Raw genomic sequence first — 27,866 nt, 5'->3', positions numbered from 1 at the left:
TGGGGTGAGTCATAGGTGTCACCCGGCCACTGAACCACCCCACAGTACTGCAGGGACTTGAATATACACCACAGGACCACTGTGAGTGGTTGTGTGCATATCCCAGAGACAGGGAGCCACGCCAGAGGACTGGAGATCTATAGATGACTTAATTAAACAAAAAAGAATTAAATAGATTTTGGAAAACCCACAAATCAGTGACTATTCTATCAATCTTCAGAAAAATTCTAGTAAAATTCGAGAGAATTAAATAGCTGGCTACTGAACATGAGAAAAAGAAAGATCACTAAAGTCAATGAAAAAGAAGCCAAGCTAATGTCACTTCTTTTCCAGTGAACTATTAGACTGATAAAGGAGGACGTGCTGTAGATAGCGTGAATATTGATTTCATCAGCGTGTTTGACCAAGACTCTGAAAATCATTTTTCTTCTGTTGGGAGATGGTAGCTAAGCTGGAGAACTGGAGGGTGACACTTAGGAGAATTTATTGCTGATCAACAAGTGTGTCCTAGATTTTGACATGTCAAATTTAACGTGGTCGCTAGGTTATCACCTCCACCCCATGGCTTTCTCTGGTTAATATCATCATTGTCCTCCTAAATGCTAACACTTAAAACCCCAGGGCATCTGCAGTCTAAACTTCCTCCTGATTGTCTAAGATAAATCCTGTCAATTCTAATTCTAAAATGTTTTGATTCTGTACTCTTCTACACCACTGCCACTGTCTTGGTTTAGGTTCTGTTCCTTTTTACCTGGGTTAATAGTCTCCCTGTCTTTAAGCTTGTTCCCTCCTGTAATAAATACCTAAGAGTATTCTTTCCTAAATACTGATCTGATCCTATTGCATCCCTCCTCAAAAACATTCCCACTCCCTGCAGCTTGGCTCATACTCACCTTTTTATTGCTCGCGCTGAGTCCTGCTGACTCTTCTCTCATTCCCTTTTCTCCATCATTAACCTCAAAATACCAGCCACTCCTCAAAATAGTGTTACTACATTAATAAAGCTTCAACGTTGCTTTATTATTCATTTATTCACTCATTCATTCATTCATTCATTCATTCAATGAGTCTCAGTAAGCACGGAGTTGGATGTTGGGTTGATAATGAGGATAAAACAGAGTCCTAGTTTTTAGCGGTCCTGCAGCCAGGTCCTAAGTTTCCTGCCTTTGACTACTTTGGGGCTACAATAACATTTGAGTGGTTGCAATAGAGACTATAGCCAGCAAAGCCTGAACTGTTTACTATCGAGCCCTTTTTAGAAGAAGTTTGCCATCCTCTGGCCTAGATCACTCAGAATTTGCAGATAAGGGAGGTAGAATATGGATGTTCACCATGTTGACCAAGGTCTTGGGGTAAGTCTATGACCCAGCCAAGAACCCAAGAGCACACTGACCTCATTCCCTTCTTGGCTGTCTGCTCTTGTGGACTCTGTTCTCTTAACTGACGGATACTGACTACTCCTCCATTTTTGTATCACTCAGATTTCCTCCACGGGTTGAGGACATATCCCTCATTTGACTATGCTCATCTCCTTCAGGCCAGCTTCAAATGTGGTACAAATTCAGCCAACTAAATAGGCTTTACATTCCACATACTTGGTGCATTTTGAATCTACCCAGGGTACAAGGACCCAGACATCCCAATAATGATGGTGGCTACCATGTTTTAAGCAGTGGCCAACGTTGTGGGAGGCATGTAACATACATTATCCACAGCTCTTAACGACCACTTTGCAATGAAGATATTATTATTTACATTTTATAGATCAAGAAATGGAGGCTCAGAGTGGTTAATTAACGGGCCCACAGTCATATAGACAGTAAGTGGTAAAGGCCAAATTAGAATCCAGGTCTATTTTACTCCCAAACTCTTGTTCTTTCCACCTTAACACCCTGCTTCTTAGTGATAGCTTGGTGTACAGTTGACACTTGAACAACGTAGAAGTTAGGGGCTCTGACTCCCTCACCCTTTCCCGTGCAGTTGAAAATCTGAGTATAACTTGACATTTGGCCCTCTGTATCCTCAGTTCTGTATCTGTGGCTTCAACCAAGTTCAGATGGTGTAGTACCGTATGTATTTATTGAAAACAATCTACATGTGAGTGGACCTGCACAGTTCAAACCCATGTTATTCAAGGGTCTACTGGATATGTGTTCCACTTTAGCATGCCCTCCAACAACCATTCTCGTGTATATTATCTCATTTAATTGATTTTGAGCCTCACAACAACCTACTGGAGGGTAAACCTCAAGAGGGCAATGACCTTGTCTGACTTATTCTCAGCCATAATCTTAGCACCTGGCACAGTGCTGGACATAGAGCAGGGGCTTCATATTTCCTTGAATTAGTGGCTCAGCTCACTATCCCTCTCTACCCTTTCTTAAAAGCCAATAACATATTACTTTTGCTAAACTCTTCCTTTATCACTCAAACTCTCTGTGTAACATGTACACCTTCTTTATAAATTAAGGCCATGTTCTCCTATTTGCCAAGGACAGTTGCAGTTTGTTTCTGTTTTGGCACAATTATTAATAGAATCCTTTTTCACTCTCAAAAGTTTCCTGATTTGGTCGATGAATCATATGGTCATCCACTTGGAACACTTAAAACATTGCTGAGCCCTGGAGGTTTGAATTTGCAAATCTGGTGGAGAGATGGTTGCCAAGTACAGACTCTGAAGTCAGACCACATGGGCTCGAATCCCAGCTCAGCCATATTCTTGCTGTGCAAGTTGGGCTAGAACTTAATCTCTTGGTGTCTACATTGCCTTCTGGAGATCAGACTGAGACCTTTCTCACAGGGCTGCTGGTGAGGATTAAATGAAATAATTATGCAAAGTGCTCGCAACAGTGCCTAGGGTCACAGATAGGACTCTAAGTAGTAGCTGTTAGGAGTGCTCTGTCCTTCAACGAGCTATAATGTGTTTGGAAGCCCATTCTTGGCATTGTCTATACTTCAGCATTCACTAGAAGTCAAACAAAATATATAAAGTTCCCCTCCAAAAGACTGTCCCATTGCAACACAAGTTGGTAACCAGCAAGTGTTTCTAGATCAAAATACCCTTACACTGAGTGAGCAATTTACTTCATGCTCTCTCAGTCACCCCAGATTCATCAGCTTTGTCCTCTGGTTGACTGAATCTTCCAGAACAGAGACTTGTCTTTCCGATTCTCCTTACATTTTAAGGGAGTTGTGGTGGGGGCCTGGGGAAGGGTGTCCCCTTTCAGGGTCTGCCACTAAAACTGATTCATATTCCCTGTGTACATTTCTTATTGGGACCATCTCCACTGCAGAAAGCATTTCACTTGTACATTTCAGCCCTTTCTGACATTTGCTTTTAAAGTGAAAGCATCTGAACATTACGGAGTTCAGTTAAGCTGGACATGAAGAGTCTCTGGTTTAAAAGGCACCAGAAACAAACAACAACCAATTTCAGCTTTTTTCCCCTTCTTCTGTACAACACTATTTATCAGACCAGATGATGTACTTGACTCTGAAACATTCATATGGAAAAAAAAAATTGAAGAATTGTGATTAAAATTGATTTTTTCCCTTTGGGAAGTTGGAATCAAAAATGGTTACCTGCTCATTTATGAAACAGATTTATTCTGTTGACATGGAGGCTTGTTTGAAATGTAATTGAATTTCTGTTACCTAATGGAAAGTGACAGTTAACAGTATTTATTTTCCATTTGTGTCTCAGCAGATAACATAACACAATTTTGATTTGTAGTTAGCTTTGGAATCTGAGATTGTTCTATCTCTGTAATTGAAAAGATGGGAGTGTGATGGCCCCAACACAATCCTTTTTTGTTTCTGTACAACCAGTAAAGGTAGCTTTAATACAGTAAACAGCCTCTCTTCCATGCTGCTAATGGTTATATTCAGATATACTGCATGAGGCATGTGTTTCTTATTAGACTCTAACACATCTTTCTACGTTGATAATCTCTCCATTTAGAGTCCCATTTTTTTTCTCTCTGCAGCTAATTTCTGTAAATAACCTTTCCTCTGTCTTCTCCCCCTCCCTTTTGTGCAAAAATAACTTCTATCTTGGAAATAAAGTGAATAGTCTCCACGAGGATTTCAATCGTTCCTGTCTAGCTGACATTTCTGGGTGCCTTGTGGACGGGAGATGGAAGTTGTGGAGAAAGGACAGGTTTTGAATGTTGGTGGGAGTTCAACTCGGGGGTCTAGGTTTTCATGTCAGGGAAAGGAAGGCCTCCTTTGACTCGGTGTTACACTTTTAATTTACCTGAGACTAGACCGAGAGGTACAAGAATATCATGACTTCCAAAGGAGACTGAAAACGGGAAAGAATGTTTATTAAGATGGTTTTTGTCTTCATTTAGCAAAGTTGGAATCAGGTCTTGAGCCTATGTCTCTGGGCAAAGATTCATTTTTCTCCCACAACTGTGCTCCTCTGAGCCCCTGTTTTTCCGAAACTTCTTTGGATGGATAATTCCTAACTGCCATTTGAGAAACACCAAGTGTGCATGACAAACGGCACAAATGGAGGTTTCACGGCCATTGGACTTGATTATGGAATGCCCTGCCTGGCCCTTGACTTGTTAAGTGACCGTGGGAAGTTCACTTCATCCACCTGCTGTAAACAAGGGCCTCAAAGGCCTTCAGCAGTGGTTGGATGAAAGGTCTTCAGCGAAGCTATAGCATTTTGATTCAATAAAACCAGCCTTCTGCCTCAGGGCCACCTCCATCAAACACCCTGTCAAAGGGCTCAAGTTTAAGACAAGTAGCTAAGATGGCCTGGAGGGCAGGGTCAAAGAAGAGATTGGCTGCATGCTGACCATTCATAACAACAGCCTTTAAGGGGAGAAGAGACATTCCAGCTCTTACTAATTTAAAAGTGGCCCATCCGTCTCTGTGGGCGGTGCAGCTCTCCTCCAGGAAGAAAGTATTCCAGCAAGGACATTACTCAGGACATATTTTTTTTCTTTCTTTTTCGATATATGATGCTTTATAAACAGTGATGCAGCCATGAAATCAAACCTTTTATACAACATCAGATATCATAACCATCAATTATTAGTCTACCATCAAACCGTTTCCTTGTTCGTGTTGAGAAATGAATCAAGAGGGAAGATGGGTTTTCAGAGGTGGCTTGAATGCAGAGTGGCAAGGGACTCAGGAGAATGCCGTGTCAGCCTTGGGGCAGGGGGACAACGTGGGGGTGGGGGACGCAAAGAGAATAAAAAGGGCTTCTCCTAACATAGAAATAGCCTGGATTCAAAGTGAATGTTGAATTTCAGGAGTAGCGTGGCCCCCAGGACTATTTCATAATATAGTTACTCCTTCAGTAGACACTCATTGGGCACCTCTCGTGTGCCCAGCCCTATGCTAGTTTAAGGGGACAAGAAATGATAAAAAGACCTCAGACAGGATCTTTGCATTTGAGGCCGTCACTGGTTCTAAGAACCACGAAACCTTGGCTGCCTGCTTCAAAAACACATGCACACACACTTTGTTTTGGATGATGATGAGGACAGGGGAGGGTGCATTTTAAACTTTTTATTAAATGCTGATGCTTAAAGAATCCTCTTTGATGGCCTTTAGAAGCTAACTGCAATCTCCCTCAACTGATGTTGCTTATTTACTAAATAAGACCCCATGCTATTTTATGACTTGATGACTCAGTTTCTCTGTCAATAAAATTATGTCAGTAATTTTACCTACCCCTTAGGGATATTTGCAATTTGCTGCAAATTTTAGGGGTGAAAAGCTCTAAATTACTACTGGTGTTGTTATTTACTTAACAGCTAGAGTTCAATTCTCATCAACATGAACCTCATTAACCCTGGACTTGGATAGTTTTGCCAGATAAAATCCTTCCAAATTACGGGGTCTGAAAGATCTTGATCTTCTTTTTAATGATAAATAGTGAAAAATAAATCAACTTTTATTAAGGTAAAATCTGAATTATATTCATTTATTCACCATTAACAGGCTCACAAATGACTATTTGGATTTTTAGTTGACTTTATACAATATTGAATTAAGTAGCAAATAAACAAATCAGGCGTGGGATTTTTCTCTTTATGAATGAAGACCAGAAACAGCCCTTTAACACTGGCATGGTAGCTCCAAAAATTTATTAGGGACCCAGGTCTTTCTGTTCTTTCATTTGTAATGTATGGGGCTTTCCTCTTCAAGATGAAAAAGAGTTGCTAAATCTCCAGTTGTTATTTCCATGTTTCAGGCAGGAAGAGCAAGGGCAAGGGCAATAAAAGGGGGTGAATTCCAGTCTGGTGTCATCTTTTAGGGAGTTTCTTGGACATCCCAGGCAATGACTTCTGCTTGCATTTCATTGGCCAGAATTTACCTCTTCATACGTAGCTGCAAGGGAAGCTGTGAGATGTAGCCTCAACTGGGCAAATGAAATTGGGGCTTTATTAGTAAGCAGGATGGGAGAATGAAGTTTAGCTTAGGCTGCCTACCTAACAGACATTAGGTAGACATTCTCTGTGGTATGCAGTGTACTAGTTTGTAAGTTGATGGGTCAATTTAATAACCAGTTTATTGCAGGTGTCAGCTTACTGCCAGATGCCAAAGGTAAATCAGTTTATCTAGCTAGGAAATTTACATTATGCATTTGTAGTTGTGTGTGTGTGTGTGTGTGTGTGTGGGTGGGTGGGTGGGTGGGTGGTTGTGTATACATACTTATTTTTACACAATAAGTATAATTTTTGATACATGCTTGTGGAATGCATCATCACATGAGTATGTATATATGTCATATACTTACATCCTGTGTTTTTAACTTATGTAAACAATTCTATAGTTTAGAAAAATACCATTGCTTAAAGGAGAAAAAACATAAAAGCAGTAGGAAGGCAGTTGTGCCTTATTTCTAGTTAATGAGGTCTTATATATCACAATGTGGCAGATTGAACAATAGTATAAAAATATGAGGAAGACACAAGTAACTGGTGCAGACGGTTCCTGAAGAAAGAGCAGGAAGTGGGTACTGAAGGCAGGAATGCCAGAGTCCTCACGTTTATCTCATGCTGCACCCACCTAATCAGACCTGACCTCTAGAAGGCCTAGATGCATGGGACCCTCATCAGACTGGAAATGATGAATTAACTAAAAGCTTAAATTGCAAATATGAAAATGTTTAATTTGCACATCACAGATAAAAAAGGCACACGATTTTTGAGGCAGGCTCTAATTTCAACACACAGGGTTCTTACAGATGAGGTTCACTCATATACAATTAACCTAAGAAGATTTTACATTTCTCAGAAAGGTGCTTTCTTGCCTGGAATTTCTAGCCTCATCCTTGTCTCTAGTGATACTATTCATACTCTAGTGTAAGATGTGTCTTTCCTGAAGGACCCAAACAGCCTAGTTCAATAGGCTTGCGATAGTCCCTGAGATGGAAGTTACTTATGTGTTAGGTTGGGACATCATTAGTTTGGGCCACAGAGACTTGATTGGCCACCGGTCCATGTTCAAATGAGTTGTATTTTGACTTATTTGGAAAAGGGAGACTAAATTGTAGCCCACACTTTCCAAACAGTGAGCTACCTCTTCAATCCCTCCAGGGCTGAGCAAGATGGTTAACCGTTTCAGCCCTCTGAAGGGGCTTCATTTAGTAAAATACTGCTCCAGGGCACCATGGAACCTTAAAAATCCCATACACTTACTTCTGCGTACAATCCTACACCCAAGACAGAACTAAGTCCCTTCTGTTACAACTGCTTAGGCAATAATGCTCATGCACAAGCCATAGACTTTTAACATTGCAATGTCAATATATTTTTTTTTATTACACTGGAAACTATGGCTTTAGTGAATAATTTTTAATAGCAAAAGTCCCATTTATCAACGAGGTTCTGTGGTCGGCTGTGGCAATCCATGCTGACAAATGAGGAAATCAGTGACTGAATTTAAAAATCAGGTCCTTGGAGAAGTTGTGTAATAAAGAGCATAAAATTTTCACCGCAGCTGTTCTTTGTGTTCAATCTGCGTATTTGGCTGTGACTTTTGGCAGCGTTTGTGCGTTGGTTTTGGTATAGAATATTTTATCCCCTTCTTGGTAATGAGACCTATGGATTTAGTTGACTCAATTCTGTACTTCTTTTTACTGCTTCATCCACCAGTGGCCTATTAGCTGTTATATTACTGTAGCGAGAGGAGTTGTTTAGGTTCTTATCATTAAACATTTAGCAAGCACATTTATTAGACACATATGTGGTATAAATGCTGTTTCACAGAAGGGAGGCATAGGTGCTTCTAGACGTTTACATTTTGGGAAGAGTAAACTGGTACGACAGATAACAGTGAAACCCAAGAACTTTATAGGAACTATGCCTCTTGGACATCTGTTTCTAGGTTTTGTTTTTGGTGTGGAATTGAGCACAGTAAAAGACGTGTAGTTTTGTAGTTTTGTAGAGTAACTATTCATTCTCTGCTACATTTTAAGCTCAGACCGTGTCTGTTTCTATGACTGTTCAGTGCCTAGCCCAGAATCTGGTATGTGTAGACACTTAGTGGGTGTTGGCTGAAGTGGACTAAACTGCTCTGAAGGTGAAATACCATCCTAGCCAGGATCAGGTAGGCTATGCTGAGTCAACAAACAGTCCTCAGACATGGTGATCAAGAGCAGCGTGCGTATCAGTGATAAGAATGGTGACTAGCATGTGTTGATTACCTGTAACATAGTAAACAGTGTTCTAAATAGTTTACCTGGATTAACTCCTTGAAACCTCACAACTAAATGATATGCGTACTAGCATCATTTCCACTTTGTAGTCAAGGAAACAGAAACCCCAAGTGGTTAAACAACTTATTCAAGGCTGCACAGTAAGCCTCAGAGCCAGGATGCTTACTTTGGAAGTCTGATTTCAGTGTCTGAGCTTGAAACCACTCTATAATATTTTTGTAACCATTTAATGTTTTTGCTTCCCAAAGCATATCTTTTCCCTGACTCACCCCCTTTAAAAAAGTTTTTAAGTGAAAAATTATTATTTATTATTATTTATTTATTATTTATTTATTTATTTATTTAATTGGAGTACAATCCCCTTTTCTTCCTGATAAGAGCATGTGAATTTTACTTTTTCTCTCTCTCAGGAATTGGAATATTGACTGTAACTGCAGCTAAAATAATGTCTCCATGGTGGTGGTTGGTATGAGAATCTATTAATTTCTGCTATCTAGATCCTCTGTTTTCTTCTGAACCCTGACTCACAATCTTTCAGTTGGTCCCAAGAGTCATTGTAGGAACTCTTATTCTCTTCTTTGTGAAAATTATTTGGGCTTACATTGGCCAAAGGTGGTTTCTGTTGCTTGCAACCAAAGAACTCTGATTGACCCAGACAGAGCATAGCTGAGAGGAGAGTGGTTACATCTCACTGACACGTTTCTCTTTGTCTCCATGTCTCTTGGCACAGAGCAGTAGAGGCCTTGGACACAGGCAAACTAGGCTGTTTTTGCCACTTTTTTCCCCATGTGGAAATGGTATACTCATTCGATGGTGATTGAAATGAATCAAAATATGAGGGGTTCTCACTTCCTTTACTTCCCTCAAAGCTCATGATGAGATCCAGGTGTTATTTTCTGACTTCTGGGATGGAAACAAACTCTTGAGGTTGGCTTTTCCTGACCTTATGGCAACAAATCTCTTTTTGCAGTGGCCCTTTTCTTCTAGGTACAAAGATTACATATGGATGATCGACATCTATTCATTGGCTTTTATGGAGCATTTACATCCCCATGATGGCCCGTGAAAGTAAATTGTATGTTTGTGTTTTGAAGTGAGCTGAAGGCTGTAAGAAGTCATGGGCAGAAAGGAGAGGCTTTTAAAAGTACACTTCTGAGAAGAATTGTATCAAAGCATCACAGCCTAGTGGTTCAGAGTTTGGGCTTTTTGGGAGAGGGATCATAGGGATGTGGGTTTAATTCTTCTAGCTCTACTACTTGGCATCTCTGGGAAAGCTATCTAGCCTCTGCCTCACTTCCCCATTTGTACTAGTAAGGTTGTAATGCCAACCGTGTGCCTGGGATTTAGCAGATGTTTATTAAATGATGCTCACTGTTAGTAATATTGATTTGATGCCCAGAACTCTTTCTAGTTCCAAGTGAGAGTCACTTTGACACTTCTTTACTGTGTTTTATTTATGGTACTTCTATGCATTTGTCTTGTCTTCTTAATATTCAAGTCCCTTGTCTTTTGTCTTGTTCCCCTGCTATCAACCAGAATCAATCCATAGTATCTAAGACAGTCCTCCACACATTGTACATTTACAATTGAAAAAAAAATAATGCATTGATTTGAATGGTGAGGTAGGATGACATATGCTTGGGGGTAGGACAGATCGTGATGTCCATCCTGACACCTCTGTTTACCGGCTTTCTGACCCTGGGCAGGTTTCTGCAACTTGCCAAGTGATAAATAATACAAGCTTCACAGAGATGTGAGGATTCAATGAGTTAGAGTTATAAAAGCCTAGCACAGAGGCCTCGCACAAACATCGAGGTGCTTTTGGTGATAACAGTATTTTCTGTTTGAAATATGAGTGGGTTACCACTCTAAAGCATGTATCACAGGTCCACACAGCTAGGACTGCTGAAGTGGTAAAGTTCACAATGGTGACGCCACCGACCACGTTTCTTGAAGGCTGCTAGGTCCTGAATTTGTGAATAATTCAAGCACATTTTTTGCCAACCTAATTGATTTAGACGAAGCGTCTGGCCTTTGAGTGTTTGCCAGCGGGACTTAACTCCTTGTCTTCTCAGGATCCACTTACATTCTTTGTGGGCTAGGGGTGACAGATAAAATACAGGACAATTAATTTAACTTTCAGATAAACAATGAATAATTTTTTAGTATAAATATGTCCCATGCAATATTTGGGACATAACATACTAAAAATTATTTGTTATTAATTTGACACTTGCTTTCAACTGGACATTCTGTATTTTTATTTTCTAAATCTGATAGCCCTATGTGGGGTCCTGTCTCAACTATGTCTATGAATCTTGCTGGTCAAGTCAAGACCAGTCCTTTCAGGATGAGGTTAGGTTTCTCTCTGCACTGTCTGGTGCCCTGGATTCTAGCACAAGGCTCTCTCTGATGCTTTTCCCACAAACTCCAATAGAACCCTATTTTACCTTAATTTTGTGTTCATCTATTTTAATCCGTTTCATCAGATGAACAACATTAACTCATCCTATTTATATATAATCTATTTATAAACACTGAAAAAGAGAGGGTATATTTGGCAGGAAAAACAACTTCTATTTAGCAATTGGCAAATGCCAAGAGAGGTTTGGCTTCCAATAAATGTCTCTAAAAGTTGTGATGGAGGGAAGGAGATTATTAAGATCCTCTTCCTCTTTGGGTAAACTTAAAAAATGAAAACAAACACACAAAAGCATCTTGTGATGAGGAAAGCGGTTTTGCTTTGGTCCTTAAAGAATTTTTTTTGAGGCTGCTTCTTAGTCCCAACTCTCAAGGCACTAACTAAACAGCTTTGCATTAATTGGAGAGGCAGCTGGGTTGAAAGCAGTGATTGATGCCTCTGATTGACCGCGGCATGGCCAGTCGCCCATGAAACTGCCTCCTCAGAAGCCTTCCCAGGCACTTGCTGGTGCAGGTGGGGCCCAGGGAGGACAAGGGGCCTGGGGTTGTGCTGTGTTTCTGCGTAGGCTTTGTGGCTAGAACTGCCACCCTCAAAAAGCCCGGTGGTCGTCATCCCAGAGTTACAAACATGGCTGATGCCAAAGAACTGGGAGCATCTAATACCTTGTCATTGCATCTTTGTGGGATCATGGAGAAAAACAAAATAAAAGGAAATCCTTTGCCTGGTTTCTTATCTTTCAAAGGGAGAGATTAAAATTGACTGCACAGTGATTTGGTGTCCATGGATGAAGAGACCCATAGGAATGCTGACTCTTGTTAGAAATCCTCAAAGGCCAATGATTCTCTGTCTACGGAAAGCTTGTCTCGGGGTGGTGGTGGTGGGGGAGGTTTGGACCTCAGTAGCTTCTCTTGGTGGCAACCTAGCTGGTTTATGCTCATTGTCACTTATTCTTTAATTTGTGATCTAGCTAGACTTCTGACTTGCTTCCTATTTATTTTAGAAGATAAAATTTGTAGCAGTAGATATGCAATATTTATTCCCAAAGAGAGACTTTAGCAATGAAAGCTCATAAAAATTAAAGCCTTCCACAAAGAAGCTATAGTATGCATTTTAGGGATGTTACCTGTGTATTAATGGACAACAGAACATCGTTCAAGTCATATTTTCTGAGCATCAACTATGTACCAGGCAAGGCTCTATAGCTGTAATAATAATCATAATAACTGGCACTTACATAGGTTTCCTGCCTGGCAAGTTCTGTTCTCAAAATTTCATGCATTTATGTATTCCTCTGTCTCCTCATTCATACCATAAAAGTAGCCTCAGCTTTGGCCCAGGCCTTCTCTAAGAAAATGCCATAGGGAAGAAATAAGAGAAAATGTAATTTCTATACTCAAAGATCTGGGTTTAAATTCAAAAGAGAAGGCATTTGTACCTGTGACAATCAGAAAAATATTTAGGGTGACTTGTAACACCTGAGTTCTGAGCAAGGGGAGGGTACTTGAGGAAGAAGATCATTCGAGAAAGCACGGAGGAAAGCTATAACCCCTGAGTTAGCCCTTGAAGAAAGGTTGGGCTCTGGAGTGGTAGCAAGGATGCAGGAGGAGCGCTGGCGTGGGGTGGGGGTGGGGGACGCCTGTTTCAGGGAGCAAGGCAGGCATGACTGGGTGACATTTCTAAAGCTTCTCTGTGAAAGGGCATGTCTAGGAGACGGAACATCCGGTCTCGGCCACCTGCTTATTTGTAATTGACATTTTCCTTAGAAGAGTGGACAGCAGTCCTGACCTCTAATCTCTTCTTAGCCCCTCCTTTCTCAAAAGTGACCTGAACAGACATAATCAGGGCATTCAGAGCAACTCATAGCAGTTCCCTCTTTCAGGGCAGGGAGTATTTTTTGAGTGGCTCTTTTGCACTTGGAGAGGCAGAATGTGTTCTCCCAGGGTTCATCTCTATGCAGAGGTGCGAATAGAGGCCAAATCCTTGGGACCCTCCCTGCGTAGGAGGTAAGTCTTAGAGAAGCCTATGTGCTCATATATCTGTCTAGTCATTCAGCCCTGCATCTGGCCTTTCTGTCTGTCCATCTCAGTCCTTTTGGTCTGTCTCCCTGCCTTTTCTTTCTTCTTCCTCACCTGCTTTTTTCTTCTCTGAGGAAGCCAGGTCCTCTCAGTGTCTTCTGTGCTGGGGGCTGCTGCCCAACAGCTCAAGTGATCACCCTTTGTGTTCTGCGTCTGCAGGAGTCCTGGTTAGTTTCTTCCAGCTGCTCTAGCCATTTGCTCCTCAAATTCACTTATGTCTTCATTTCTCACATTCTCCAATGAATTCTCTCTCCAGCTCCTCCACTCTTCACTGATTTCATGCCAGATGTTTCTCTCTGACTTACTGCTTGCTTCCTGCTCCTTTTCTCTTTTAATTAATTAATTAATTAATTTTTCATGTTCACTGGTCTCCACCCTAGGCACCCTGGCCCCTGAGTTCAGCTTAAACATTCAGGATGTTCAACTGCCCAGGCCTTGGGATCAGCTGGACTCGGGATAGAAGCCCGCTCTACTGTGTGTTTGGGGACAAGTTGTTTAGGTCTCTGAGCCTAAGGATCCTCCTACTGAGGGATGACACTCCCCACCTCCTGGGGTTTGTGAGGATGAAGTGCAGTACTGCAGGCTGTGTCCGGGGCTCAGCACCATGTCTGGGAGAGAGCAGGAACCCCGTGAATGGCAGCCACGGTTATTACTCACCGTGCAAAGCCATCCTAGTCCAACTTCAAGGAGAACTCTTTAACATTTCCATCAAAAACACATTGACATAGAAGGGCTGTCCATGACTTCTTGTCCACTACAAAACTAAGATGGGGAAGTGGTGGGGAGTAGTTAATTCACTATGTTGTTAAGAGATACTGAGAGAGAGAGAGAGAGAGAGAATTTCAAATAGGCAGTCTTATCAGACTCAGGGATTTGGACTTGTTAGCAAGAGCAAAGGAGACAAACTTATTAAACAAAAGAGTAACTCTGGGTACCCATTTCTGGGAGATTCATCTGGCAATTGGATGGAGGACTTGAGGGGAACTGGAGATAGGATAACCATGTAGGAGGCCACAGTGATGATCTGAGAGACAGAAAGGGGGGCAATAAAGACCTAGATTGCAGTGACAGCAGAGAAGGATGAGTGGGATATATGAGATGGTGGGGGTGCAGTGGAGGGGAGGAGAGAGAAACATGTAAGCCAAAATTTTGTCTGGAGGATATGGTGGAAATGGTTGTTTCAAATTAATAAAAACGAGGACCTTTTTTTGAGCAGAGAAAGATTTATTGCTGGGCTGAGCCAGGAGAACAGTTGGCTTGTGCCCAAACCCCACCCCCAACCCCTACTCCCCAAAGGGTTTCTGCTGAGCATTTTTAAAGGTCAGCTGAGGTGTCGGGGAGTGTCCCAGGTATGTGATCAGCTGTGCACAATTCTTTGATTGGTTGATGGTGCTCAGTCCTTAGGCTACATGCTCATGATCATTAAACACTTAATTTCTTCCGTTTGATGGTGGTTTTTAGCATCTCAGGAAAGATGCATGAGATACTATTATCTGGGTACTTCAGAGAGGAGCTATAGCAGAGGATATGGGGGAAGATCTGTCCTGGGACCCTTAGGGTCCTGCTCCATTACGCTATTGAACATGCCAGTAAAGCAAAGAGGAATCAGAAGGAAAAGAGACATTGAATTAAATTTTAGGCAGCTTGTGACTCTAATGTCTTATTAAATGGGTTTCAAAATTAGAATCAACAGAGTCAGAAATAAGGGGCTGTATTTGGGAATCACCAGCAGTGAGTTATTACTTGAAATGTTCTTTCACTCCCTTAGTTATAGTTATTAAGTGCCTACTTTGTGCAGGCATGCTTCTATGAGCTAGCGATACAGGAGTGAGCAAAACGAAGTCCCTGCCCTCCTAGAGCTTATGTTCCAGTGTGAGAACAGGATGCGCACTCAAGGAAATCCTGATCAGAAATCACACTGACTTTGGGGTGGCTCCATGCTCAGCACTCTACTTGGATTAATTATGTTATTTTTTTCTCAGTCAACTCAGTGAGGTAGACACTACTATAATCTCCATTTAATAGAAAAGGAAGTGGAGGCTTAGGGAGGCTGATTCAGTGGGAGAAACAGAAGACTGAAGACTGAGCTTTGCAGGCTGCTGCCCAAAGAAGCTGGGAGGGAGAAAGAAGAAGTAAGGAAGCAGGTAAAGAAGGCGTCAGAGAGGTGGGAGAGAACTCAGAAGCTGCTGGTAGCAGTGATCAATGTCAAGTGGCTTGGGAAGTCAAGCAGAATAAGAAATGAGAAGAGACCTCAGGGATTTGGCTGGAAAGATACTATTGGTGAATTCCCAGTGGTCAGTCTCCCCAAGTAGTAAGTTCAAGTAGATGACGCATATCAGATTCGTCCCCAGATTGAAGAATGTCTGGTGAGAAAATCACCCACCCAGGAGTTAGAGAAAGAAGCAAAATAAAGTAGCAGTTAACAAATCCAGTCACATGAGGTTATGTTCTACATGGAGAAGGTACACAAGGTGCAGAGGGGAGGATAAGATACAGGCAAGGTCAAGAAAAGAAAGGGCCCTAGGTGGCCGGAGGTGATGGGGGCAATGGTGGAGGGGCCAGTCTTGGGTGGGAGGGCTGAGCTCTTGAAGAGCGCAGGTGAGGATGAGAAAGGCGATGTAAGGCATGGATTTGCGGAAAAGGAGCGAGGTAATGGATGGGTGGAAGTCTGGATTCAGACCCCTTTTTCTTCAAAGAGTGAGATTCCATGCTGTTAGGTACAAGTCTTGGTCAGCAGAAAGGACTGGTGACTGAAAAGAGGAAGGAATATTTTCCATATTTTCAGAACCTCTCTGGGAAATTCATCAAATGGGATTTACTATTCAGTTTGCTATACCGTTGATGTGTACCGCTGTTTATTTATTTTGGATTTTTAAAATAGCTGTTCCTCTTATCCTGTTAGTGCATGTCTTGTTCTTGTAGAAAAACACTGGTGATATTAAAAGGAAATTTGTATTTGCATTTTTTGTTAGTCTTTCACATCCTCTTCCTGTCAACTTTATTAGTGTGAAATGCCATTAATCATTACAGTGTCATAAAAACACATTTTACAATAATGTTATTTCCCCCCAAGGTTTATTTCTACCATTCTAAGAGATATTTGTGTTGGAAATAGGTTTCGTTTTGAGCCTTTCATCTTGAACTCCATAGTTATTCCTGGGACTACTGCCCCTTAGTTGATAATTGGTTTCGGATGTCTGTTACAGACTTTGTAATCTCCTGAGGGAGCTCTGGAAAGGGACGGGTTAGGCCAATAAAAAGACCCTTAGTTTTTAATAAAAATCACCGTGTGGTCTTTCCTTAGGACCATTTGTTCAGCCTGGTGGTTGAGAGCCCAGCCAGGGTCATCATAAGGTAGAAAGGAGCTCTTTGCCCCTGGGAGACCATGAAGAGTAGACAGCTCCTGAAGGCTCTCTAGGATGAAAACCAGGGTTCTTGGTAAATTGAATAGACTCATGTAGTTCAGGTTTGAGGGTATAACAGTAAGGGTAGCCAGAGAACTGGAATGAGGGGAGGAAGAACCCAAGAGTTGCTTGGTCCCTAAAGAGTATTTAACTTGGAAGGCACCCTAAAAAATGAGAGTGGTGGTGAACAGACACAAATATGAAAGAAGATGCTGCAGGATCAGCTGGTCATCATTATCCTTTTCAATGCCTATGTCTTCTGAATGGTGGCTCATTCTTCTCCATTTCAACTCTAAACCCAGACAGATCAGGAGCAGTCTTTTCCTGACCGTATGTCATTTACTAAATGCTTAAAAAAATCCCAACTGGTATGATATGGTCATTCCTTTCTCGAAGTGGTAGCATTTTAAAAAATTGTCCTTGTTATTCTGACTTTCAGGTCTTCTTCATGCAGTGAAAATACACAAGATGGAGGCAGCTGATGGCTTTCCTTTAGAATTGTGTGTATGGTGGTGTTGAGCATTTGATTGGTCTAAAATGAGAGATATTGATTCTTTCCTAGGACACTAGTGTTGAGTCATTTCATTGGTAAGCATGTTACTTTGCTGATTTTTTTTACTTGGAACTCCTGAAAAATGGGAAAAGTCACAGTATATTAATAGAGAAAATAAGTGGCTAGTCCCTTTGTATCAGTTAGGGAGCTCTTGGCTTCAAATAACCAAAGAATCAACATTAAGTGGCTTAAACATTCAAGAAGGTGATTATTGTGTAAAGGAAGATGTGGTATGCACGCTCCAAATTGCGTGATCCCTGCTGCTGGTCCTTCATGCCTTTGTGTAATCCTCTCCTTTTGATTTTGTGGCTCATTATAAATCAGTGGTTTTCATCTGGGGGTGACTGTTTCCCGTGGGACATTGGACAATGTCTGGTGACTTTTTTTGTTTTAACTGGGGGTGGTGATGGTAATACTGGCACTAGTAGAGGCCAGGGATATTGCTAAACATCCTGCAGAGCACAGGACAGCCCTCCCAGCAAAGAATTACCCAACTCAAAATGTTGGTGGTGCCAAGGTTGAAAACATCTGCAATAAAAGAATGGAGTATAGCAGGGAGTAATAGGACGCCACTTTTAATACTAGGTGATAACGAAAGACTGTGGCTTCCATATGGGGTACTCTCCCTCACTTTCTCTTTTGTTGCTTCTCTGGGAGAAGCCAGCTGCCATGTTGTGAGGCAACCCTGTGGTGTGACCCATGTGAATGAGCTTGGAAGAGGATCTTCTGAGGCTGGCAACTGCCGTATAGGTGAGTTTGGAAGCAGATCCTCCCCCACTTGAGCCTTGAGAGGACTGCAGCGCTGACCAGCACCTTGATTGTAGCCTTGTGGAAGACCCCAAGCCAGAGTCACTCACCTCTGCCACTCTCAGATTCACGAACCCCTGGAGTTACAAAATAATGTTTGTTATTTTAAATTGCTAAACTTTAGGGCTGCTTGTTACACAGCAATAGATAACCAGTACACAAGAAGTCTGGAGGCAAGGTGGTTCCAGAATTGGATCAGAGATTCAATCATGTCATCCAGGCCCTGGTTCTCTCTGTGCCTCCGCTCAGCCGTCCTCTCTGCATTGGCTAGCTCCTCAGGCTCTCCCTTTATGATCCTAAGATGGATGCTTGGGGCATCACTCAATTCCAAAAACAAGAAGGAGGGGGGAGGGTATAGCTCAGTGGAAAAACACTTGCTTAGCATGTACAAGGTCCTGGGTTCAATTCCCAGTGCCTCCATTAAAAAAAATTAAAATAAATAAACCTAATTATCACCCCCAAAGGAAACCACCAAAAGCAAGAAGGAGAGTTTCTTCTTGCGCACCTCTTTCTATTGGAAAAGATGAAAACTTTTCTCAGGAGCCACTTAAACAACTTTCCCCTCACTTCTCCGTGGACACAATTAAGATACACTGATGTCCTAGCTGTAGGGCAGGCTAGGAAAGGAGAGATTAGCATTTTCAGCCTTTATGATGGGAAGTGGTCTCTATCAGCAAAAAGAGAAGAGCAGGGCTGAAGAATGAGCAATTCTCTATCTTTCCTTCTGTGAGTAGAAGCCTGAGGTTTTGGGTAACTTCCCCATGGAGGCAGGACTCTATTTAGGTCTCTGGGCACTGACCGCTTAGTCAGTTTCATGTCCCATTCACCTCTTCCCCTTCTGGAGCAGATATTTTCCCACTGAGATAGGCTTGCATGCAGGGAATTGGTAAGGAGGGGGAAAAAGCAGGGGTTGGCTCAGGTGTTTTTCTCTTGGCTGCTGGTTGTGTCTCAGGGGACTGCTGCTGTAATAGGAATCGTCGTTTCCTCTGCAAGTTTGGGCAGAGTTGTTGAAGAGGGATGGACTGTGGTTTAATAATTTTGCTTTTCCTTAAGCTTCAGTGTAACCCCTGCTGCTTCTGACTGTGACCAGAGCCCTCTGGAGGAGAAATTATGAAGAGAAACAAAATCACATATGTTATCCTCATGACTGCCTTGGAAGTGGTGGGGGAGATGAGGAATACATATGAGGCGGGGAGTGTTTATAAGCCCGACGCCTTGCAAAGGAATGGTTGAGCACAGATTCTGGTTTAGAAATAGGGACTCACAGCCATCTCTGAGTTGCAAGAGCAGGTAGTTGAATATAGAGAGGCAGAGGGGATGGGGCGGGATCATGGGGTTTGGAGATAAATGTTTTCACATCTCAATTGCCCCTTGTTAGCTGTGTGATCTTGGCCAAGTCACTGAACCTCTCTGAGGCTCAATGCTGTAATTGTACTTGAAAGCACTCAACATAGTAAGCACAGTAGATCCTTCTGTTTTATGGAAAGTCAAATTAAGTCACTTCTGTTTGGTAGAATCTTGACGCTGGTTTTTGTTCTCCTTCCCCCTGCTTCTGTTTCAGAGCCCCCTGTCACCCTTTTATTTTTTATTCCTCCCTGAGGACATCCATGTGCTTGTGTATTTCATCACGTGGAAAGGGAATCTGAGGAACACAGGCATCACTGGGGGCAAGAATTTAATTTCTTACCCCTCACAGGCATATTTGCATTTTGAAAGAGGACCGAATAAATACAGACTAAATGTGAAAGTGTAAATCATGAATAGCAGGGCATCAATGGGTAAACATTTCTTTGGGAAGCTGCGTCCTTCTTCAGCATCTAAATCACCCTATTTAGGCATCAGACTCTCCTTTGCCTAAAATTGACCTTACAAATGCGACATTCCTGATAATAGAAAGGGCTGCATGCTACACCAGTTATGCCCTCTTTACCTCCTTGGATGATTTGTTTCTTTCTTCTTTCCTTTCTGAAGAATATTCTGACACATCCCGCTTCAAGGCAGGGACAGACTGGGAGGGCTCACTCCTTCTTTGTAAAGGGCTGGAAAAGCTGCGCAGGGCCATCCCTAAGTCAGTAGCTCTCTGGGAAAGCCCTGCCCTGCTGACCGAGACACCAGGAAGCACCTTTCTCCAGTCTGGGCATGGCTTCAGGCTGCCCTTGTGATCTTTCCCCTTTAACACGTCCATCTTAAATTGATGTCACAGGGCTAAGGAGGGAACTAATGGAGTGCTCAAGAACTTGGCCTATGGAGTTAGACTGCCTAGTTCAAATCCTCACGTTTCCACTCGGTAGTCACGATTTTGAGCACATCATTTAATTAATCTCCCAGAGCCTCAGTTGCCTCATCTATCAAACTGGATTAATGGTACTAACAATATATAATGCGTACCCGAGCAGGTACCACATACCCAGACCTGTCCTAGCACTTTATGTACATTGACTCATTTAATCCTAGAGCAATCTTGAGAGCTATCCTTATCGCCATTCTGTGTGTGCAGGGCTGAGGCAGGGCGAGGTTAGCTGACTTGCCCAAGGTCACACAGCTAGTCAGTGAGCAGTGTGGGTCCAGAGCCTCTGTTCCTAACCGCCCCACTGCCCGGATTTCCTAGGAAACCTCTGAGGACTCGTTGAGATGATGCAGGCAAAGGGTTACAATGGCCTCTTGGTTCTTGTGGTTGTTATTTCTTATGTATGGGGTTACTTTGCAGAGAAAATCTGAAGCGTGTTCTTCAGTGCTGATGAGGTTCAAGATTTACCTATTATTAACCCTTAGAAGTGGCTGGAAAAAAGTTTTAATGAAGTCTTTTTCCTTCTTTTATTCCCTCTTTCAAGTTCAAATGCTGCCAGCTAGAAGGAGAACTTTAATGTGTTAAATTTCTGAAGGTGGGCAGGACGGTTTTATGACCCCCATTTTAAACTCCAGAACGGGGTGTCAGTGATGGATGCGGGCTGATTGGAGGGAGCAGCGAGAACTGCCCTCCAGGTAACCCCTGCCGGGTCCCCGTGGCAGGTTGATCGGATATGGTGGAAAAGCAACTAACAGGGAACCTCCGTGGTTGAGAGCAATCATCTCTGATGCTAGATCGTGATCTCTTTGGGTGCGATACTGATAGCATGTCTTTACTATGCAAGGAGGCTCACTAGAGGGTGGCAAGTGGTGGAGTCAGTCAGATACCTTGGCCTCAAAATTGTTGCAAAGGAGAAGTGAAGGCCATCGATTGAGTTGGGTTGTAAGGACCATGGGAAGTAACAGCCATATTATTGAAGCTGACCTTCTGCTTAAACCTGTAGCCATTTCATCAATCACCCACCGGTTGGGTCTCCTGAAGGTCAGTCAAATGATTCTGTTAATCGCCGGCTCATTCTCAGGTCCTCGCTTCAGGAGTAATAAATTTTTAAAACTTTTTAAAAAATGAAAAGTTGGATGACAGGTGTGTGTGGAAGAAAAATAATCAGATGGAGGAACAGTCATTTAGGAGCAAGCGGTCGGAGCAAGTGCTGGACGAAGGTAAAAGTTTTCATGGGCTGAGGAAGACCTCCCTGGCTCCCAGACCTGTGCCTGGAAGAGAGAGAGGGCCGAGGTCCTGGGTTTAGCCGAGGTGAGTCATCTGCGCCACCTGGTTCTCTGCCGTGGACATCAGGCCTTTCCCATACTGAGTACGCAGTGTCCGGAGCCCGCTGTGGGGACATTCCTTACAGAAGTAACCACACAGGTAAGGTCCTCCAGTGACAAATTTTGCTGGACAGGCCCTCTTGAAATCAAAGACTTGCCTGACCCACTTCTGATTTGTCATTTAAAATATGAGCTTTTCTTTTGTTATACAGCTTATTGGGGAAAACAAAACAAAAACCATGTAGACCTGTGAAGAGATATATCTGCTTTATCTTAAACAACTTGTTTTGTTTGCAAAAACAGATGCTGTTATTAATAAGATGGGGGAAATGGAGCCCCTGAATGGAAGCACTGAGTAGGGAGTGGCTTGGTCGTGTGGTTTAAAGTACTGCAGTCATTTCAAGATCATGCATGGGCCTTCTTGTCAGAAAGACCTGAGTTGTGTCCTCATTCTTCACAAGTAGCTGTGTGACCTTGGGCAAGTTACTTAACCACCCTGAGTCTCAGCTGCCTAATTTGTAGAGAACAGTAGTCATATGTTCTCCTTAAGGCTGTTATAATGCTTACATGAGAGCCTTCATTCATTCAAAAAATGTTTATTGATACAATAAACATCCTTCAATAGCATAGACGTTAAAAGCATAGATTCTGGAAGCAGAATATCTGTGTTTGAATTTAGGTTTCACCACTTATTTAGACAAGTTACTAAGTTCTCTGCGCATCTATAAAAAATGGGGGTAATGAGAGAATCTGTCTACCTCAGAGGGTTGTTGTGAGGATTCTGTGAGTTTCTGTATTTTCCGCCCTTAGAACGGTGCCTGGCATCTCGCAGTGCTCTGTAAGTGTTAGTCATTATTATGTGTGTGTTGGGGGGACATTGGCAAACCAAAGGGAAACAAAAGGAAAAAGATAAAACAACAGAGACAAGATATTTGCCCTTTATGGAACTCCTGTTTTATTGGGAGAAGACAAGACACACACATATATAGATATAGCACAGAGCCTGGCGTTTAAGTATTCAATAGCTGGTGGCTCTAAGTGTCATCACTGTTACCCAGATCACTTGGCCTGAGTCACCAGAAGCCAGCACCTGAAAGACAGAGAGGAGCTGTAAGTCACCTCTAGTCCATACATCATGCCTATACCCCCTTCTGCTTGCTTCCTCATCTTGCGTCTGGGACAGATGTATCCTTTGAGATAGGCAGGGAAATAGAGGTGGCTGCCTGACAGCCCACTTATAAAGTCTGTTTTCGTCGTGCTGAGAAATGTTGGGCTTCTCCATCTTCGGTTGGTTGATTCAGTTGTGCATTACCCATGCCCAAGGGAACACAGATTGCAACATGCCAGAGGATTTTGAGTGATTAACTCCAAATCCTTCAGCAAGGAGTTGCTGTTGAGAAATATGTCCCATGCGGCCCAAGGACCAGGAGCGATAAAAACGCCCACCTAGTGACGTCATTGTACACGCCACGGATCCACGCCTGGAAAGTTGCGGATCAAGTGAAACGAAGCCTGCTTTCGCATTAACTTTGATTGCACGATAGGGGATGAACTCCACTGAAAAAACTGACTCTTGAGATCTCTAATTTCTGTTAGAAATGTGTGTCGTAAGAAATAGTAAGGCTGTGTATTGTCTTCCCAGCCAACATTGTCTACTCAGTCCGGGACAAATAATAAAAGAGGCTTTTTTCCTCTCCTTTATTCCATCTCTCCCTCCTTCAGATCTTCTTTCCTCCCCTCTCCCTGCTTCCCTCTCCTCCTACCTCCCCTCCCCTTCCCTCATCTTCTCTCTCTCTGTCTCTCTCTCTCTCTTCCTGGGAGATAAAGGAGGATTCCAGACACAGGAGAACAGAGACACATCCAAGCTGCCAGGACACAGCTCTGAAGCAGGTCACAGCATATTTCTGAGAACAAAAACTGTGATTCCCCTGCCCTTTCTGCATCCTGGGAAGTTGGTTTCTTTATCTGGCATTTGTTTAGTGTTTATTTACAAAGTTTAGGCAGCAGCTGCGACTTCAGCAGGTACACAAAAAGAAGAGCTAGCAGGTTGCCAAGTTCCGCGAGTACAAATCAAATGTACTTCCACGTTCCGTGAGTTCTCGGTATTATGTGAAATTGAACTTTGGACCACCAAGTTGCTCTATGAGAAAGGATGCTTCCCCTGATCTCTGCCAGCCAGTGGTCAACATTAAAGGTGACATGTGTGTCTGGCTGGGATGCAGCAGGGCAGTCCTATTGGGAAGGGGGCGGGATGTGTGGGACAGTGATGCAGGGGGAGAACGGACGGGCTAGATACTGGCTTTCTGGTTGAGTTGGGCTGGGCTTCTCTAATAATAGCTCTCAGAGGGAAAGGCCAATTTGCTCTCCTGCTGTTTTTGAGAATGCTTAAATTCCTTTTTTTCAGTGGCCCAGATATGTACCTTAAACATATGGGAACTCCAACGACTGTCTGTCCCAAATCACACATCCTGAGCACAGTCCTAACAATGTGCCATTTTGATGGGGTGCAGAGAGAAGGAGCAACAGAGATGCCCCCGGGCAGCTGAGAGGGGGACCAGCCCACCACCCTTGCAGAGGGACTCAGAGGAGGTTTCAGTGCCTGAGGGTGCTCCGTGTGTCAGAGCTCTGCCACCATCTGTGGTGGGAGTGGGGAGTGAGGAGACCATGTGTGAATCAAGGCGGGAGAGTCTGCCTGGTTCTGGCTGGTGAATTCTTTGTTTGTTTGAGTTTACTTTTTTTGGTTTAGGGAGCTAGACACAACGCTAACAAATGCTTGGCCTAAGTCTACAGGATAGAAGAATTTTTTTTCCTCTCCCCCGTTACTTCTTTCCCCATCATCTCGAATACCTCTGTGTTCTCTTTATCCAGCTCCAAACTTCCCTCTGTGTGACCTAAGAATGGGATTACAAGGACCACTCAATAGATTCATATTCTTTCTTTCTCAAGATACTTGATTGGGGAGGGGAGAGCTCAGTGGTAGAGCGCCTGCTTAGCATGCACGAGCTCCTGGGTTCAATCCGCAGCACCTCCATTTAAAAAAAAAAAAGTAAAAGATGCTCATGAAGTCACTAAACTTTGCTTTGTTCTTTGCCAACATTTGGTCAATTCAAGACTGTCTTGTCATTTCACCATAGACTGTTTTTATAGAGAAGAAAGTGAAACCAATAGGCTATTGGCTCACTCAAGCCAAAGACCATCTTATGGTTCAAGTACACTGGGAAAGAGCAGAATGTGGTTTTTGCCTCATGGTCAGATCATGGGAGTATGGAGTTGGAGGGCCCCAAAGATCAGATAGAAGAAACAGTGGCAAGTTTTGCTGGCCTGTTGAAGTGAGTGCTAATGCCAGCCATTTTCTCAGTCTTGTGAGCTTTTCTTCTTGTTCCAGGAACAAAGAATTTTATATTTGCCTTTTTTTTTTTTTTTTTTTTTTTGCTGTGGGAAAATGTATCTGGAATGTAGCTGCTTAAGCTCAGGGACTGACTCTCTGGTCACTAGGAGCGACCAAGGGGAACATGTTGATGGTGGGGCTTTCTGTTCTAGAGGCTCATAGGTGCAGTCTGACTACTGTGTGCAGACACTGTTCTGGTGAGGGAGGAAGTAAAGAAATGAACACGACTTTGTCCCTGTCCTTACAAGATCACCGGGTAGGGATCTGTCACTTTGTAGAATCAAAATGGCAGCACCGTGTGGAAATTCCAAGACTGACCCTGACTCAGGAGCTGGGAGAACCCAGGAGAGGAGCTGGGCTGCAGGTCTCTGAAGGTTTCTGAGAAGGACAGACACACTCTTCAAGATTCATGAAGGACACGGAGGGCTGAGTTTGTGTGCAGTGGAAGAAGTTATGCAAAAAAAAAAAAAAAAATTATGGTTTTCCCGCCACCTGTTTTTTTCTTGTGTGTGACCTTAAGTGTTGGTTCTGTCACTTTTTAAAATTAGAGGCCAAGCCTGGACAATTCTCAGGATGGAGGACAAAGCCTGGTGTGTGGGTGATGCTCAGTAAATGTCAGCCGAATGAATGAAACCATCTTATGGGACATGGCTCTGTCTATGGGAAGAAAGTCTGGATTTTGGGGGGTGGGGGGAGCTAATTATTTTCTCTCTTTTTTGTGTTAAGGAGAATTTTAACAGCGGAGCTGTGCTGCATGTTAACAGCTACCGCCTTGAGCTCCTGACGTGTGCTTGGTATGTGGTGGTGTATCGAACTTGATCTCATGGCAGCCGTGTGAGGGAGTTTATTCCACTTATTTTAGAGATGACAAAACTGAGGCTTAGAGAGGATAAGTCACTTGCAGGTGACACTTGATGAGTGGCTGGCACTGGGGGTGTTTGCTCCCCTGTTGGCCTGCCCCCACCCAGCCTGTGCTCTGTCCCCTACCCTCTGCCATCTTATGTTAATGTTCACAGCTGATGGGAAAGTCAGTCTGTTAAACAAGGGAATAAATGAAATGAGGGAATTTTATTTCCCATCAGATTTCATCTCTCTTAGAGAGATTTATGTCCCTGGATTGTATTTCATGGAACCTTTTTACGAGTAGCTAGATTTATAGGTGATGATCAATAGAATGCTGAGCTGGGCTTCTGGAGCACGTGGGTGCCGTTCACAAAGAGCAGGTGGGATGGCTCAGGGAAGAGGTGGTCTTCCTCGTTCCCCGGCAGCCTCGCTGAGCTGACGCTTGGGGTGGGAGAAGGAAGGAGACAGAAGCCACAGTAGGAGGGATGCTCAGGAAATAGTGGGGGGCCAGCTCTACATTTGGAGAAGGCAAACGATCAGAGGAGGCCCATCTGTCAGGAGACAGCAGAACTCTCACACCAGAATCTCCATGTGTATGTTTTTGAAAATGGAGACCCATGAAGGAAGACTCACCTGGGGAGCTTAATGAAAATATAGGAAGTCTAGAGTAGGGCTTGGAATCTAGACATGCAGATTTGGAGGAGGACTCAAGGACCTTGGGACTTGAAACCCTGCCACGTAGATGGCTGCTGCTTCTGCTTGTTTTATGAGGCATGGAAGTCGCCAATGTGAGTGTGAGGGTGCACCTGGGTGCATCGTTCTTCGGGACCTAGAGCCAGCATGACTTGGGGCTGCTACCTACACTGCAAACATGGTTCTTCTCTCAAGAAAAAACAATCAGTAGGCATGTGCCTTATTTCCTGGAGGGATTCAGGTGCTGTTGCCCTTTCTGTGAGTCTTAGGAACTTTCTTATAAAGCTATTGTGGTGCCCCACTAAACTTTCATCCAGTCAGCCCTGTTTCCTGGATGGCTGGGAACATCCCATGGTAGGATGTCATTGTCACCATCCCCCAAGATTTTTATACTTATGCTTTCCATAGCTTTCCGTATCCAAACATCATAATATCCTCCTTCACTTCTTTCCTTCTGTCCTTCATTCCTCTCTTCTTTCTTTTTCTTCCTTCCTCCCTCCCTGCTTTCCTCTCTCCTTTCTTCCTCCTTCTTTTCCTTCATTCCTTCCTTCTGTCCTTTCTTCCTTCTATTGATCTTAAGAGAAAGAGATCACCACGAACCGTGGAATTCTCAGAAGCCTCTGCAGAGTTATTTCCATCAGCCTGTGTGTATTACACATACGGGCATCCCTCACTGGTGTATTCGTATTGGCAGTGCATGCTTATAAATGCTGCCATAAACTCAGTTCTTCCACCCAGGATGGGAATGGAGTTGTTAAAGACAGTTGTTGAGGTGGCATCTGTTGGCCAACAGTTTTATGCTGCAGTAGCTCTGAGCAGATAACATTAATAGGAATCACATTTTAAAGTTGTAAATTTGATGTGAAATACTAAATTTCACAATAATTGCATTATAAAGCAAAAATTCTATTTATTAAAGAGCTCCCGTTTCTGTCTCTCCTTCGTGTGAGGGGCTCTGAAATTCTTGCTCATACCTGCCCCTAGCAATTATCATGCTTTCTCTAAAATTCTGTTTTATTTTTCCATTTTCATAACAACTACATTATGATGTGACATATTTTTTCCAGATATTTTGCTTGAATAAATAAATAGGATATTAAATTCAACTGGGGTATTAGATTATAAATTAGTTCTGTAATAGGCGTCATAATGTTATTTAGATTTTCAGTTTACACAGACCTTGTAGCAACTCCCCAGAGCTATGCTACAGAATTAGAAGTAGATAGAAGTTGATGTAAGAAAATTGGTTTTTGTAATATGCTGATGCCAGTGGAGTTGTGCTGTGTGTAAAGGTATTTAAATGGAGCGTTCCTACTTACTTCATTGTACAGACAAAAGATTGATAATGATTTCAGTGATTGATTTGTTGGTGCTAATATTGGC

At 42.9% G+C, this 27,866-nt stretch overlaps 1 long non-coding RNA gene across 1 annotated transcript; it reads right to left on the bottom strand.

The window, feature by feature from the left end:
* Positions 1-2,770: 2,770 nt before the first annotated feature.
* On the bottom strand, positions 2,771-27,866 carry LOC116668216. Its single transcript, XR_004325278.1, has 4 exons — positions 27,799-27,866; positions 24,560-24,565; positions 16,470-16,482; positions 2,771-2,782 (listed from the first exon to the last, which is right to left on the bottom strand). It is a non-coding gene; the product is annotated as an uncharacterized LOC116668216 (long non-coding RNA).

This window comes from Camelus ferus, chromosome 2, assembly GCF_009834535.1.
Source record: "Camelus ferus isolate YT-003-E chromosome 2, BCGSAC_Cfer_1.0, whole genome shotgun sequence".
NCBI lineage: Eukaryota > Metazoa > Chordata > Mammalia > Artiodactyla > Camelidae > Camelus > Camelus ferus.
The sequence above is the reverse complement of the archived record's forward strand: the minus strand, read 5'-3'. Positions and strand labels throughout refer to the sequence as shown.